General features: G+C 52.9%; 1 protein-coding gene across 1 annotated transcript in view; it reads right to left on the reverse strand.

Moving 5' to 3' along the window:
* Positions 1–9,028, reverse strand: part of CTBP2 (C-terminal binding protein 2) — a 114,510-nt gene extending 105,482 nt beyond the window's left edge. Inside the window, exon 1 of the mRNA XM_038180805.2 lies at positions 8,691–9,028. The gene's annotated coding sequence lies outside the window, so the exon portion shown is untranslated. The remainder of the gene's footprint in view (positions 1–8,690) is intronic.
* Between the last annotated feature and the right edge of the window lie 239 nt (positions 9,029–9,267).

Here is a 9,267-nt window from a genome sequence, read left to right on the forward strand (position 1 = left end):
TATGGGAATATCGCTGTTGATGCATTCTGCTTTATTTTGTGTTTAATCTCTATTAAGAGATGTGTATGAAACAGCTAGGTACTCTCGAGTTTATAAAGACATTCTTCAGTCACTTCTCCTCCTAACCAAGGAACAAATACAAGGGAAAGACAACAGAAAACTCTTTGGCTACTTCAGTGCCTCGAAATTCCTAACAGCCTGTTGGACACGTGCCGTGCCGAGCCGCCCGCAATCATGGCACCTCGCCGGTGTCACCATCCAACTCACGCCGGCGTGTTTTAAGTGCCTTAAAGGTTTACTTCATTTGCTTGAGTAATGAGATTAACGCTGTGTTGGTTTGTTTAAGCTAAATCATACCAAGCCAAACGTCTAGATGTCCTTAACTCCCAGCATTAGTCCAAGTGGTGTGACCGTACAAGCCTTTCTTAACCACTGGGCTTTTACTTGCACCACCAAGATCAGGTTTTGCTCCATCCGAGAGGCCAGGCAGCCTACAGAAACCTCGAGTGGGCACACCTGAAAACCCTGCAGAAGTGCTAGTTGAGTAAGTGCTGAAACACCACGCTCACATCCCTGCTTGAAAATCAAACTGAAGTCTCCCCTCGATAACACACACTTCGTTCTTCACGAGCAATGCTCAGCAGCATGACGCACGGGGAGAAGGGGCACCGCGGGGAGCAGCACAGCACGTACAAAAGGTGGGGTAAGCCCCAAATTCTCCCACCCTCGCCTGCAGGGTGTCTTGACAGCAATAACCGTGCATCCAATTGCTGCTTGCAACCCTTTGCCCCCAGTTTCACTTGCTGCTTCCTTGTGCTCGCTCTCATAAAACTGCCTGCAAACACGTTGTTTGTGCTCAAACCACAGCAGAGCCAACGTACAATTACATGTTAAATCTGGGTTTGACTTGGTTTGATCAGTTGTTTGCATTCTTGTTTGTGCTCTTCTGCTCTGAAGGCTCCCACCAGGGCTGGGGTTATTTCTGAAGTACCATGGCTGCCCAGAGGCGATTCGGAGTTTGAATAAATTCCGCACAAGCAGATAAAGCACACGACTAAAGTGAGAAACCCTCCTGCATTTTCTTCCTCCACCTAAATTCACCCACACCTGATGCAAGTATCAGCCATAACTGGGGCTGATGTGGCCCCGGCTGATTTCCCACCTAGTGCTAAGTACCTGGTGGTCTCCTCTCTGCGAGCCATCCTCTTAAAGGGAAATCTACAGTGCTGGTGCCTGGGATCCATAAACACCTGGGTGCTCTCGTTCAAATGATGGGCTTTAGTGGGTTTCATAGATTTTGCGGTCGGAAGAGACTACTGAGATTTTCCAGCCCGACACACGGCACGGAGACTTACCTAAATTAATCCCTGCTCGACGCACCGCATGGTAACTTGCTAAATTAATCCCTGCTTGAGCATCATTTACTTCAATAAACAGATATTCCTGAATTTAGCATTTCCAAAGGAGGAGAAACTGCCGGCACCTTCAGCAGGCTCTCCCAGCACCAGTCACCTTCAGTGGTAAACCGGGGACCTTAATCCCAGCCCTCCTCTCGCTTCATCCTTCAGCTATTGGATCTTGTTAAAACTCTGCCTGCTAGACCCAAGAGCTCTTTATTATTCAATTTATTTTCCCCATGACAACGCTAATTGCCTTAATCAATTTACCTTCCAACGCTTTCCGTAAGTGAAGCAGATCGAGCTCCTGGACTCCGCTGGAAACTCCCTGCTCGCCCGGCACTCCTGCAGCTCTCCGTGGAGCCTCCTTGGTGTCCCTGGCGTGCTGGGGACAGGGACAGGGACATTGCCACCTCCTCCAGCCCGGGAGCCAGCTGGCAGCCCGAGCAAGGAGCACACAAGACCTTTGGCCGTGCTCTCACGCTAGCAGCTCTCGTCCTGCCTCTTCTGCTCCCCACAAGGACACAATTTCTCCAGACAGCATCCTGGAGGCACGGCCTGTATTGTTTGCTCCTAGATAGAGAAATTTACAGTTGGCCATCTGAGAGCTGCTACCTGCCTGCATCCGAGCAATACAAATTGCTTTTATCAGCAGTCCCTCCTTTTCATTATTTACCGCTCTCCCAATCTTAGTGACATTTCAAGCTTTAGCAACAGTGATTCTGCGCCTTATCGCGGGCTGCTCACAAACATGCTAAGCGGCAGAAGGACAAAAACGAATGCTCGGAGAAGCTCCTAGAAATAGACGTTTGGACACGATTTCTGATTTTACAACTGTATTTGGAGGGCTGGCGCTCTGCTGGGTTTCAGCCAGTTGCTCCTTTGCACATCCCCAGCCAAAGCTGCACCAAAGATGAATTTCTTGCAGAATTTTGATTGAACAAAATTCACTCGGGTACCTTTATCAATGATGTATGCAAGCTATTTAAATGAAAAAGAAAAAAAAAAAAAAAGAAGTTTATTTTAGAGGCTCTGATGTCCCTAAACTCAGGCTGATAGAGATGAAGTGTGTTGCCACTCTTCAGTTCTTCATTAACTGGGTCCCATCCCAACTAATCGGATCATTTGCCCAGGACTTACACCAAGCTGACAGGTTGGCATTACTCAGCCCATCCTGTTTACCCTTTTATGTACAAATACACCATAAGCATGGCCACAGCCTGCTGGGAATCCTCCACCCCTTCAAGACTCAGTGAAAAACAAGTGCTTCTGCCCTGCCAAGCTCAGGGCCAGCTCCCGAACAGAGGCAAAGGTCTGGATGCAGCATCCCCGTGCACCAGAGGCGTAACAGGATCTAAACATAACATCTCTCCCCCCAGTAAAAGGCAATATTCCAGTCTTTCCTATTAACTTCACCTAGTAACCTAGTCCCGATATTTTAGAGAAACTGCTTGTCGGTCTCATCGCTACTGGCAACAGCTTCCCTTTGCTTCCCTTTGTGAGCTTTTGTCCAGAAACAACCACAGCAACACCACTGGCCACCAGCTCCCTGCTCAGGGCTAAGCATGAGCAGGATCTCATGGGCCAGGCAAGGTGCTCAGTGAAGATGGGCTACCTCCAAGAAGGCACAAATTACAGAAATACGCTGAACTTCTGGCTGGGCAAAACTAAAAGTGCACTTGATCTCCCCAAAACTGTCTGTGCTGCTTCTTTCTAATACTCACAACATTTGTTGTCTAGATAGATGGACACAGGCACGTGCTTTCTGCTCTTCAGACACCACGGATGGGAAAAACACACCCGAACATCACAACTCTACTTCCCCAACAGAGCCAAGGACGCTGCCACACTGCGATGTGGCTGGGCTCATGGCATGCCACAGCCCTTCTGGCCACTGCCATGGGGCTGGCAGAGACCTGGACCTCACATAGAAATAACGTTACAGCAATATGATGACATACAAAAAGCTCCTGTTTCCTTGCAGGAACTGAAAATAGGTGGGATAGATATTTCGTCTGAGAAATGCAAAGGGGAAAAGCTGAAGTTAGTGTAGGTACCATGCTATGAAACTTCTGGATCCCTTAACTCCACGCTTGAATGTTGCACGAAACCATTTATTGTACGAGAAGAGGCACTAACCTTGACAAATGATAAATATAAAACTTGCATGAGCTTGTGCTGCGGGATCATGAAACTTCAGATAACTTCAGAGTCTGAAAGCTGACAAAAAGTGTTTTTGTTTTTTTTTTTCCCAACTGAAAATAATTTCATCCTTAACGAATCACAGAGAAGCTCGGGTCTCTCAACTTTTAAGTGTAACTTCTGATATTTAGCCTAATTACTTTGCTCGAATTGCCGATTCCTTCCACCAGAACCTGGTTCTCAGCATAAAAATAATAAAAAGGTAGGCACTTTATGACAGCTCTACAGGCACCACTATCATATATACCAGCCCCAGTGCTTCCAAGGAGAGATTTACAAGGATTTTACAGGGAACCAAGGGATTCCCATCTCCTCCTCCTTCCTCTTTCAGGGCTGATCCATGCTCCTCAGACACACAGCTCTGCCCTAAAGCCCCCGTGCAGCGTTGGGGCTCCTCAGGCAGCCACCAGGCAGGGCCAGCAGCCAGGACCAGAGGCACAGCCACAATCCAGCCTCTCTGGGAGCATCCTGGTGTCCTGAGCCAACCTCTCCTGCACTGCAGGTGCTCTTTTTCCAGTGCGAACGGGTCTCTCAAAAAATAACAGACAGCACCCATTGCGTACCTGTTATATTTAGCTAGAGAGAATCCGTCTGCATTATTCCTGGTCTCACTAAAGACCTGGCTCCTTGTAAACACACGTCCACACGTTCTCCCTCCACGCTGAGCTTCAGGGGTCTGTTTAAGCAATAATTGGTATGCGTCGTCGCAAGGAAATAGCGGCTGGTTGTCTGACAACATTGCCCCAGCTCACCTACACGGCTGCGGCTGTCCTCATGTGAAAAACCACGGCACGTGGGTTCACACCAGTGCCTTAAAAAAAACCCCGCAGCCAACACGCCCCATGGTGTGAAGTGGTGTGACGAGGAAGGCAGAAGCACCCTGCACGGGCAGCAACCCCTCGGTGCCTCCATGGAGCTGGGGGACCACGGGTGGTGACCGCATCGTGGGGCTGTCTGGAAGGGCTGGAATCAAAAAAAAAAAAAAAAAAACAAAACAAAACGCCTAAAAATTGCTGAAGTTGGCAACCCTGTGCTCCTAACAGGGCCCAGGAAAGCTGATGCTAACAAAGCAGAGTCCTGCCCCTGCCCACAGCTGCTGGAGCTCCGTGCCCCCATCCATCACCCGCACGGCTCCACCAGCACCACTTACACCCCGACCAACAGCATCCCCTACAGAACAAAATGATGCTTTTTTTTTTTTTTAATAATCCCAGTTAGAAGTTACAAATAATATAACCCAAGCATTAAGTAATCACTACAGAGGAAAAAAAAAATAAATCAATTTTTCCAGCAGGTCCACATGAGCCTTCCCAAACACCACTGGTGTTTTCCCCTCGCCAGCACCTCTGAAAAATCTTAATCTTTCCTTTTGCAAACTCACCACGCTTCCCAAACGTGACGTCCCGCCATGATTACCTTCTCAGAGAGAAGAAACCAAAAATAATTAACAACCAGGCGTTTAATCCTGTGGGAACAGCTCCTGGCTCTCAAGTCGTCAGCGCGCAGGGTGCAAGCAAGGGGCGTGCGCTCGCGAGGCAGCGCCGGTGGCTGTAGAGCTGAGTCAGTAACAACAAATTCTGTGCTCTAGCACCAAAAACTTCTGCTGACGTCACAGCAAACGTTATCTGGGGCCTTCCCAGCACCGTCTGTAGGATGCCGAAGGTCACGGCCCCCTCACCGAGATGGGGCTGGGCCCGAGCAGCAAAGAGGCGCGACAGAAAGCGGCGGCTCAGCAGCCCTGCCCTCCGCAGGGCAAAGCGCGGTCACGCCGTTTTTCATCCTTTCACCTAAAACTTATCTTTATTTCATTTCCTCTGGCAAAGGAGAAGGAACAAAAACCAGCGACGGGAACAAGGGAGGAGGGCCGGGAGCAGGCCAGGAGCCCGTGGGCACGGAGGTGACAAAGTGCATGTGGGAACCGACCCCCACGGCGCCCCTCATCCAGCTCCCGGCTGGAAGAGGAGCCAAATGTGAGTTGCCAAAACCTCTCCGGCCAAGCCCCCGCGCTCCCTGTGAGTGGCAGCAGGGGGGCACCGTGCCCCCGACCACCACTGCTGCCCCCCATCACTGTGCCCCCCAGATGATGGTAATTCAGGGACAACCACGGCCCCCGCCGCGTCTCCTTGGCCTGCCAGAAACCTGGGAGCTACGAGCACAGCCCTGAGGGGTCACCCAGTGCCCCTCGGCCAAGCGTGTGACTTCAGCACCCTGAGGAGCCACAAACAGGCCCAGAACATGGGGGCGAGGGCCCTGTGCACCGAAAACCCCAAATTTCCCAGGGAAGGTGCAGTCTCTCTCTGGCTGAGGAGCTCCTCGCTGGCAGCTCCGCTCCGCACTTCTCTGACTCACTGCAACCAGAACGCGGAGCAGAGGAAGGAGTACTGGCTAGATCTCATGTGAAGAGTAAATGTGACACCTATCAGATTTTACATGACAGCGTGCAGCAGATTTTAACAAAACACTTGCAAATTGTCGGTAGCGTTGTGTTTCGAGGAGCTTTCCCACTTCTCCTGCTTAAACACGAAGCCCCTTTCCGCTCTCACAGCTGGCAAACAGCGCCCAGAAAACAATCCTGCATTTCCCGTGGCAGCGAACCTCACCTCTTCCAAAACTCCGGGCAAACCCAGAGGCCACTTTCTGTTTTCACTGCAGCACACCCTCCGCGGCCACGAGCCAGCTGAGCTCAAGGAGTTCAGTCTGGAGCGCAGCCAGCCCGGCCGATAAATGGCCGCGACCGGACAAAGGTTTGGGCGCGCTGCTCCCAGCCTGTCCCTGGGACACCGCACTCAGAGCCCGATGTTTTTCCTGATAGGAAGATAATTAACAGGGGAACCCGGCGACACGGCTCCGTGTTGAGGTGGCAGCGTTAAAGACGTCAGCCTGTGCTCTGCTTTTCACCACAGGGAAACTCCTTCAAATAGTCTCCTTTTAGGAAAAACGCAAAAAAGTGCAGCTTCGCCCCGAAACACGAGGTTAGGAGTGGAAAGGGCTGTTGGGAAGCGGCTTGGCTCCATGGGGCGTCATGGGACGGGGTGGCCGTGCCCAGCCCGGCCTCCCAGCAGACAGATGGGGCTGGACGGACAGACAGGGCCGGACAGACAGACAGCTTCCCTCGCACCCAGCCATGCGACCACCACGAAGCATCGCCCGCAGCCGGCGTGCCACAAAGCACTGGAGAACACGCTCCGGGTTGCCCAGGTGTCTCGTTCTGAACTTCCAGCGGAACAAAAAACGAAAATTCAAACACTCCTACAATAACAACCAGCGCTCCTACGTAAGGAATAATTCGTTATGACTTTTAAAGGGGAAGGCTCTTTCGCTGCGAGGGCTGCGGAGCAGAGGGAGCGTGCCCGCAGCCCGGCGGCCAGCCCGCCTGCGTGGATGCTGAAAGCAAAACCCCTGCCCCGCTCCCCGCTAATGACTAACAGGTGTGCTCCGCGAAGGCTTCCAAAAATAAAAGCTCCTTTCTAAAAATACAGCCCAGCATTTACAATGCCAGATTTCCCAGAAAAACATCGACAATGCCTGACGTTTCGCAAACCGCTGCTCTCCGAGCGACTTCAGGCTGCCCCCGCAGCACAAAGTTTTGCGAGGCGAAGGGCACAAATCCTGCTTCCAGATTCGAGCCCCGCGGACAAACCCATTCCCTCGGCCAGCTCCGAAGCCTGCGAACGGACCAGCCTCGTAGCTGCAGATCACAGAGCACATCGCCACAAATAATTTCTTTTCTTTTTTTTTTTTTTTTTTTTTTTTTTTACTACAGGATGCGTAATTGAAATGTCTGCGACTCAACAATCACCTTTGAATTCATAAATACCTCATAGTATTCCGAACACACTCTCCTATAATGAGACCGTCTTCAATTTTCCTTGGTAAAGAGACCTTTAAAGAATGCTAAAGCAGGTCGGCGCCCTTATGCACTGATGAAAACAGGAACAAAAGCATTTTGTCACCAGGCATCTCGTCTATCATTATTTCATTCACTCGGCTTAAACAAACTAAAAAGTAGGTGCCTTTTCCTCCTCGATGTCGGCGCTAAGTGGGCTTTGAGCCCCGTCGGTGAGCCACCATCTGTAGGAAAACAACAGTTCGCTGCACCTCGCCGTCCCCGGCTGGCGTTTTCCCTGTTTTCAGGGACGGTTTTGAAAACACGGGATTAAAATGTCATGCCAGCCCTCGTGCTCCAGCGGGCTGGGGGTGTTTCTGTCCTCTGCTCACGGCCGACTTAATCAAGTGTGAATGATGAAAGTGCTTCAATTAGGGCTCCGGCCGTTCCGGGCGGCCGCTTTGCGGGAGCCCCCCAAAAGCTGCCGGGACCCCGCACCCATGGGTGCCCCCCTGCGCTCCCCATCGGCCCGACCGCTCCGGGACCCCCCCGTAAGGATGGGGGGGTCACAAAGGCACCCCCCACTCTCCATCTCCCCCCCGTTTCGCAGCTCCCCGGCCCCACGGGGCGCCACGCGTGGGGGTGCGCTGCCCACGGGGGGGGCCCCGCTCGGCGCGTCCCAGCGGGGGCATCACGGAGCGGGGCCGGGCAGGGAGGAGCGAGGCGAGGCGCGGCCCCTGCGCTTCCCGCGGGGCCGAGGGAAATCAATTTTTAAAAAATATATGATAATAATAAAAATTAAAATATTAAAAAAATAAAATAAAATAAGCGATGACAATGATTGGAACGGAATAAAGAGCTAAAGCGCACACGCCGCGAGGTCGGGTAAAATAATAAAATACCAAAGAGCAGAGCGGCGGAGGCTAAGGAAATAAAGCCCGAGAGATGACAGGAGGGCAGAATAAAAAGGGAAAGTCGGCCCCGGGCTCCCCCAGCTCCCCGCGCCCAAACTTTGCGGGGCCGCCCGGCCGCGGGGAACAATGCGGGCCGGCAAAACAAAGCCGCCCCCGGCCCCTCGCCGCCCAAATTGCGGGGCCGCCCCCCGCCGGGGTCCGGGGGTGGCGCAGGGCCACCGGGCCGGGGGGCGACGGTGCCGGAGGAAGGGGGACCGCGGAGAAAACCTCCGGGACCCCCCCGGGCTCTCCGGGGAGCGCGGAGGGAGATAGAGGGGAGGATGCCCCCCCCCTCTAAAGGGCCGCCCTTACCTGCTGCTGGCCGCCCGGCACGGCTCGGCTCGGCCCGGCCGGCCTCCCCGCACCGCTTCAGCGCCGCATCCCTGCCTGCCACCGCCGGGCTGTGCCTGCCGGAGATCCACCTTCCAGTGCCAGCACAAAAACTTCAGCCTCCCCCCGCTCCGTGCCGTGCCGCTCCGTGCCGAGCCGAGCCGTGCCCGTGCCGAGCCGCTCCTGCTCCGCCCGCCGCCGCCGCGCCGGGAGCGGACGGGGGCAGCGGAGCCCCGCCGCGGCGCCCAGCAGCAGCGGGGAGGATGCTAATTGCAACTCGGGGGGAGGGTCGGAGGCGCTGTGTGTGTGTGTGTTTTTTTTTTTTCCTCTCTTTTTTTTTTTTTTTTCCTCTCTTTTTTTTTTTTTTTCCTCTCTTTTTTTTTTTTTTCTTCCTTTTTTTTTTTTTTTTTTTGAAGCGAGAAAGTGCCCGGGCGGCGCTGGGCGGAGCGCTCCCCCTCGCCGCGCCGGCTGAGCGCAGCAGAGGTAGGGGCTCTCGCTGCTTTTTTTTTTTTTTTTTTTCTTTATTTTTCTTTTTTTCTTTTTTTTTTTTTTTTTTGGG

Source organism: Anas platyrhynchos, chromosome 6, assembly GCF_047663525.1.
Source record: "Anas platyrhynchos isolate ZD024472 breed Pekin duck chromosome 6, IASCAAS_PekinDuck_T2T, whole genome shotgun sequence".
In the NCBI taxonomy this organism is placed as follows: Eukaryota; Metazoa; Chordata; class Aves; order Anseriformes; family Anatidae; genus Anas; species Anas platyrhynchos.